General features: G+C 43.5%; 1 non-coding gene across 1 annotated transcript; it reads right to left on the bottom strand.

Moving 5' to 3' along the window:
- Window positions 1–2,799: 2,799 nt before the first annotated feature.
- On the bottom strand, window positions 2,800–2,906 carry LOC121011934 (U6 spliceosomal RNA). The gene has a single exon (XR_005781863.1). It is a non-coding gene; the product is annotated as a U6 spliceosomal RNA (small nuclear RNA).
- Between the last annotated feature and the right edge of the window lie 4,679 nt (window positions 2,907–7,585).

The raw sequence follows: 7,585 nt of genomic DNA, 5'->3' as shown, positions 1-7,585 counted from the left end.
GTCAGAGAGAGAGGGAGACACAGAATCCGAAGCAGGCTCCAGGCTCCGAGCTGTCAGCACAGAGACCGACGCGGGGCTCGAACTCATGCACCGTGAGATCATGACCTGAGCCGAAGTCGGATGCTTAACCAACTGAGCCACCCAGGAGCCCCTGGGGTGCTTTATTAAATTTTTTTTACTTTTATTTTAAAAAAAAAATTTTTTTTTTTACATTTATTTATTTTTGAGAGACAGAGAGACAGAGCACAAGTGGGGAGGGGCAGAGAGAGAAGGAGAAAGAACCTGAAGCAGGTTCCAGGCTCTGAGCTGTCAGCACAGAGCCCGATGCGGGGCTCAAAGTCACAAACCGTGAGATCATGACCTGAGCCAAAGTTGGACGCTCAACCAACTGAGCCACCAGGAGCCCCTGGGGTGCTTTTTTAAAATTCAGATTCTTGGGGTCACCCCTGCCTCAACCATTTAGGTTGAGTGCATCCAGGGTAGGACCCGGGAACAACAGGCTCCACACGTGAATCTGATGACCGTGGGTTTTCTTTAAAAGGCCCTGAGTAGTAACTTTTGTCCTTTTCTCTTTCCACTTTTTTTTAAATTTTGTTAATGTTTATTTATTTTTGAGAGAGACAGAGCGTGAGTTGGGGAGTGGGAGAGAGAGGGGGAGACACAGAATCCCAAGCAGGCTGCAGGCTCTGAGCTGTCAGCACAGAGCCCAACGTCGGGCTTGAACTCATGAACCATAATCGTGACCTGGACCGAAGTCGGACACCCAATCGACTAGGACCCAGGCACCCCGTCTTTCCACTTTAAATAGTCTCCCTTTCCCTTTGCTTTAATTACTGTCAAGTTTTTGTCATTAACTGTAGAGCTAATGACTTCCAAGTCTATACATCTATAGCCCTCATCTTCCTCTCGAATGCTAGGTTTAAAATTCCATCGGCCTGCACGTATTTCTCCCTCGATGCACTGTAGATACTTTCCAAAACCCTTCCAAAATATAATTGTGACCAGTTATTTCTTCTCAAGACATTTGAAATTGAAGGCCACTCTTTGAGGACCATTTAGGTAACAAAAGGCTAGCGTCAGCTAAGGTGTGGAATCCACTCAGGGTAAAGAAAAATTTAAGTGTTCACATTTCTTATAAAGTTAAAAACAAATGTTTCTAATGGCGGAATAACCTCTAACACCAAGACCAGAATGCAGTTTGTTCCCACAATCTGTGAATTCAGGACTTGCGACTTCTCTTCTGCTGAAGCCATGAACGGATATTCCAGTATTTCATCATCACTTAGTGAATTTTTGCCTCATTTCCCCAAGACGAAGCTAGCTGTGTGCGGGTGGACTTTGACAACTGTGGGTACCCGCTATCTGTTGATCTGGTTCTCTATTGCTTTTCACATGACAGTGGTGAAAATTCTGAATTATTATATCCTGACTATGCATTCAAATCCTCAGAAACCTGCTCAGTTTATGTCAAGAGTTAGAGTTCATTGTAAGGCTACGTACAGTGCAGCATGACGAAAACAGGGACAGTGCCGCCGAGGGGACCTTCAGAACACAGCGACAGTTCTGGTCATAATGGCTCTCACATGCTGACAGCTGACATGGGCCAGACAGCTCTGAGCGCTGCCTGCCCCCACTTATTTAGTCTTCCCAATAGTTTATAAGAAGCACCATCGTAGGGGCACCAGGGTGGCTCAGTCCGTTGAGCATCTGACTTCGGCTCAGGTCATGATCTCGAGGTTTGTGAGTTCGAGTCCCACATGGGGATCTCTGCTGTCGGCACAGAACCCACTTCAGATCCTCTGTCCCCATCTCTCTCTGCCCCTCCCCTGCTCATGCTCTCTCTCTCTCTCTCTCTCTCTCTCTGAAAAATAAATATTAAAAAAAAAAAAAGTGCTGTCCTTGTCCCTGCCTTACATGTGGGAAACAGAGGTACGTACAGAGCAGTAAAGGAGTGCTTCCCAGCCTCCCTGGCTCAGAGTCCACGTTCTTCCCTGAGGCGCGAGGCACAGTTGTGCCTGGAGACAGACCCTGTGGAGCTTCTCTGTGGCGGTTGCTCAGTGACTCCATGGTTGGCGTCTCCTTCTCTCGCTGCTCTTGCTGCTGCCAGCTGACTCCGTGTCCCCTCCCTCAGGATTTTCATTCATACTCTCGGCTTGTGTACTCCGGGAGCAGTTCCACTGGTGGTGGTGGGCAGGGTATATTTGCCAAGTGCCGGGACAGCATTGTTAGCCCTTGGTGGGGTGTGTGAAAGCTGTGGCGTCCTTGGAGCAGATAGAAATGCAGAGACGTCACCACGGTATGACAAAGCAGAGAAAACGGCAAGCCAGGGGACAGAAAAGTAGTGAAATCAAATACTTTCCTATAGCCCTGAGTTCGGAAGGCACGAGGGCCGTTCCCTGGGGGCTCCAGGAACCAACTGGGGAGAAATTTAAAGGGGCTGAAAATATTGTAGGCAGGGGAGAGTGGGAGAACCAGAGATATGTTGCTTTTTTAAATGTTTATGTATTTTTGAGACAGAGAGACGGAGCATAAGCAGGGGAGGGGCAGAGAGAGAGGGAGACACAGAATCCGAAACAGGCTCCAGGCTCTGAGCGGTCAGCACAGAGCCTGACACGGGGCTCGAAATCACGGACCGCGAGATCATGACCTGAGCCGAAGTCGGACGCCCAACCGACTGAGCCACCCAGGCGCCCCGAGATATGTTGCTTTTTTTTTTTTTTTACTTTATATATACAGGGCAACTTTAGAAACAGCCATTTATTATTTGGATTAAATGTATGACTTGTTCTGTGATACAGAAAAAATATGGAACACTTCACGAATTTGCGTGTCATCCTTGCGCAGGGGCCATGCTAATCTTCTCTGTATCGTTCCAATTTTAGTATATGTGCTGCCGAAGTGAGCACGAGATATGTTGCTTTTGACTATTATCTTATTCTCTTTTTCCTCTCCAGGCTGGTATAGGCTGGGGAAACATGGATTATGTGTTTGCAGCTCTCGCAAAATACAGCCTGATAGACTGTTCCTTTCCTAATGTCGATGTTCACAGTGTGTTGATTTGATTTAAGCAAATTGCCCTTTCCTTTTCACATCAAGACCAAGGCTCAAAATGGCACCACCTCCTCCGCAAAGCACTCTCCTCTCACCCTGCAGATTCACCGCGACCCTACTGTGTGTCAGGCACTGTCCTAGGCGCTGAGGACATGGCAATTAATGAAAGGCGCAAGCCCCTGCCGGGTTAAAACATACCCCGCGAGTGCCAAGGGCCATTGGGGAGCATCTAGTCCACTCCGCACCCACTCTGACCACCCGTCAGCCGGCCTCTGCTTCCCATTTCCAACAATGCCCGTTCTACCAGCGATGAGCTCTATCGCTCAGAAAGCTCTTGCCTACTAGTGTAACAATCTGTTTTCCGGCTACATCTATCCATTGGCCTGAGTTTCATTCTCCGGAGCTAGGCAAAATAAATTCCCTTTTATTGGATAGCCTTTCAAATCCTGGTCTACAAACTCTCCTTGTCACACTTGCTCTCTTCTCATCTCTCTGCCACCCTCCCCTTTTCTCACCAAGCGGGGGCAGACCCCCTTCCCTGGCTGTCCCCCTCCCTTGCCTTACGGTCTCTCCGCCTCAGAGCCTGCCACATTTGGACTTCTTCAACTCACGCTTTTTTTGTTCTTCATGCTTAGGCCTTCCTTCTTTTCCCACGGCCTATCCTTAGCACCCGACTCTAAGTCTGTATTGTTTCAAACTCTGCATTTGTTTACTGTGCTAGTTTATTGCCATCCTGGGCAAATTGGGATTGGACAGACGGTGGTGAGTAGTGGTAGCAAGGTGGGGGCAAGTCAGCCCTTTCTTTTGGGTTTTGTTCTGTCTTTGGCTGGGTCTACTATCTCTTTACATTTAAATTATTACCATGCAGGATTATTGAAGAAACTAGGTCAGGGAGTTCATATACGGTTATTATTTTGATCACTAAAAAAGCATTGAATAAAACATGTCTACCAATAAGCCTCTATACGGACGAGAAAGAAGCAGATTGTGTAAATGAATGAATGGATGGGATGTTTTCTTGCATAATTCTTAGTTTGTTTTTTCTTGTTGTTGTTGATTTTTTTTTTTTTTTTTTTTTTAGTGTTTTAGTTTTTTCCTACTCATGCCAGATAGGTAAGTAACATGGACGGTTTTTCAAATCAAAATAACTAAGTTTTGGTCATTACAATTGCTAGTTTACTTACATTAAATAAATATATAATCCCACCACACTGCACAGCATAATTAGCAAGTATTTATGCTGTTCAATCCATGACCCAGTTTCCTGAAGACATCTGTTTTCTAAAAGGATCTTTCTCAAAATTCAGATGAAAAGACGCTACTCAAGTAGGATTGCCAGATAAAATACGGGGCACTCAGCTAAATTCGAATTTCAGATTCTATTTTTTAGTATAGGTCCGACTCAGATATCACATGGGGTAGTCTTATACTAAAATGTTGTTAATTGTTTATTTGAAATTGAAATTTATTTTAGCATCTTGTATTTTTCTTTCTCCCTTTTCTCTTTTTTTCCTCCTAAGTCTGACAACCCTACACCCGAGACATAAACCTTAGACGTTCATCCCAATGCCCATCTTCCACCAGTAACCCCCCTCTTCCCCATCCTCCTTCCCATTTTAGTTTTCTTTCTTTCTTCCCTTTTAGATAAAGCACTCAGATTTCAGTTCTCCCAGGTATAATGGCCTCATTTCCATTCCATGTTGTTGTATTTTCCCCCTTTGACAATATGTAACAGGTGTGCAGCCTTGTTGATTTCTACTGTGGGATAAAAAAAAATACGCATAGGATAAACTGTTGGAGAAATTGGCTTAAGCAGCTTCTCAGCTGATGACTAATAGTTTAACAGTTGCAAACAGGTGAAACCAGTCTCACTGTTCAAATGTTGCAAACTCCGGGGTCAATCTGGGTGGAGATCTGTGGCAGTAAAACATAATTCCTTGTCAACAGAAATGTGTTTGCTGAATGTTATCTGCAGGCGTCTAAAGGCCTTGTGTATTTAACACGTTTTTTCTTTTCACCTGAGAACTGGATTCATTTCCTTTTTTTAAAATAACTCTAGACTCTATTTCCCTTCCACCTCATAAGCTCCTGAGACCATCAAGATGGCTGTCAGAGAACACTGCATGGATTGACTTCTCTGAGGGCTCTGGGCCATCCCATACCTCAAAAGGCTTTGTCTTTACTCCGCTGGGAAGTTCAGAGCTGGGAAGTGCGGCATAACCACCACCGCTCAGCTAGCACGTAGGAGTCATTCGTGCTGTTGTCCTGCCCGTGGGGCTGATTCATTCGTTGTTGTGTATGGGTCTGAGCGGACAAATGGGTCAAATTACAAATAAAGGGGGAAAAGACATTTCATTCTATTTTTTAATTGAAGTATAGTTAACAGAATGTTACATTACTTACATCACGTTACTTCTTGACTCGACAGTTCTGTGTATTACTCAATGCTCACCATTACAAGCATAGTCCCTATCTTTCACCGTACAACACATTTTCATCTTTCAACGTTATTACAATATTATTGATTATATTCCCAGGATTGCTGACTATGTTGTACTTTTCATCATCATGACTTATTTTATAACTGGAAGTTTGTCTCTATCTCTTATTCCCCTCTATCTATTCTGCCCTTCCTCCTGCCCACCTCCTCTCTAGCAACTACCAGTTTGCTCCCTGTATTTAAGAGTCTGGTTTTTGTTTGTTTGTTCATTTGTTTTGTTTTTTTAGATTCCACACATAAGAATTTCTACACATATGGTATTTGTCTTTCTCTGACTTACTTCAGTCAGCATAATGCCCTCTAGCTCCATCCATGTTGTCCCAAATGGCAAGATCTCATTCTTTTTTTATGGCAGAGTAATATTCCATTCTATAAACATGCCACATCTTTATCCATTCATCTATCGATGGACTTGGGCTGCTTCCATAGCTTGGCTACTGTAAATAATGTTGCAGCAAACGTAAGGGTGCACATATCTTTTCAAATTACTGTTTTTGTTTTCTTTGTGTAAATGCCCAGTAGGAAAATTACTGGATTGTATGGTGTTTCTGTTTTTAATTTTTTCAGGAACCTCCACACCATTTTCCACAGTGGTTGCACCCATTTACATTCCCACGAACAGTGCACCAGCGTTCTCTTTTTTTCCACATCTTTGCTAACACTTGTTATTTCTTGTCCTTTTGCTACTAGGCATTCTGACTAATGTGACATGATCTCTCAATGTGATTTTGGTTTGCATTTCCCTGATGATGAGTGATGTTGAGCATCTTCTCATGTGTCTGTTGGCCGTCTGGATGTCTTCTTTGGAAAAATGTCCATTCCGGTCCTCTGTCCATTTTTCAATTGTTTGGTTTTTTTGTTTTTTTTTTGTTTTTTTTTTTTTTTTGGTGTTGAGTTGTGTATGTTCTTTATGAATCTTGGATATTAACCCCTTATTGAATAATCATTTGCAAATATCTTCTCCCATTCAGTAGATTGCCTTGTCATTTTGTTGATGGTTTCCCTAGCTGTGCAAAAGCATTTTTTATTTTGGTGTAGTCCTAATAGCTTGCTTTTGCCTTTGTCTCCCTTGCCTGAGGAAACATATCCATAAATACGTTGCCAAAGGTGATGTCCAAGGGTTTCCTGCCTATGCTTTCTTTAAGGAGTTTTATGATTTCAGGTCTCACATGCACGTCTTTAATCCATTTTGAGTTTATTTTGTGTGTGGTGCAAGAAAGTGGTCTGGCTTCACCAGTTTCACTGTTTCGCGAGTGGCTGAAAGACATTTTTCTTGTTGAGAGTAGCCTGCGTCAGTTTCTGTGGCCTGAGACTTTAAATTGTTAAATAATTATTGTCAACACGTTAGACAATGAAAGCTGATTCAATATACAATTATGTGCTTTACCTCTCTGGAAATGATAAACTATGCAGGAAGCTGTTAGCTGTATTTAACAAAATACTACTCCGAACAGTTTATGAGACTCAAATTAAACATGGATTCTTGGAGATGTTAAAGTTAAATGACTCAGTAGAGTAAATATATTTTTTAAGGTTATTTATTTATTTTGACAGAGATAGAGAGCGAGCAAGGGAAGGGCAGAGAGAGGGAGAGACAGAATCCCAAGCAGGCTCAGCACAGAGACTGACACAGGTCTCACACTCACAAACCCTGAGATCATGACCTTAGCCGAGGGCAAGAGTCAGACACTCAGGGGCACCCGGGTGGCTCAGTCGGGTCAGTGTTCAACTCTTGGTTTCGGCTCAGGTCATGATTTCTCAGTTTCATGAGTTTGAGCCCCATGTTGGGCTCTGCACTGGCAGTGTGGAGATTCTCTCTCTCCCTCTCTCTCTGACCCTCCTCACTTGCACTGCCTCTGTATCTCTCAAAATAAATAAATCAACTTAAAAAAAAAAATGTCATTCAACTGAGTGAGCCACTCAGGCGCCCCCCGTAGAGCAAATATTAAGATATCCGTGAGCAGAACAAACTTGAGATCTCATGAAACTTAGGTTTCAAGCTTTCATCTATATTAAAATGTCCCAGAGACCTTC

This window comes from Herpailurus yagouaroundi, unplaced genomic scaffold (genome assembly GCF_014898765.1).
Source record: "Herpailurus yagouaroundi ecotype Mexico unplaced genomic scaffold, PumYag 195, whole genome shotgun sequence".
In the NCBI taxonomy this organism is placed as follows: domain Eukaryota; kingdom Metazoa; phylum Chordata; class Mammalia; order Carnivora; family Felidae; genus Herpailurus; species Herpailurus yagouaroundi.
The sequence above is the reverse complement of the archived record's forward strand: the minus strand, read 5'-3'. Positions and strand labels throughout refer to the sequence as shown.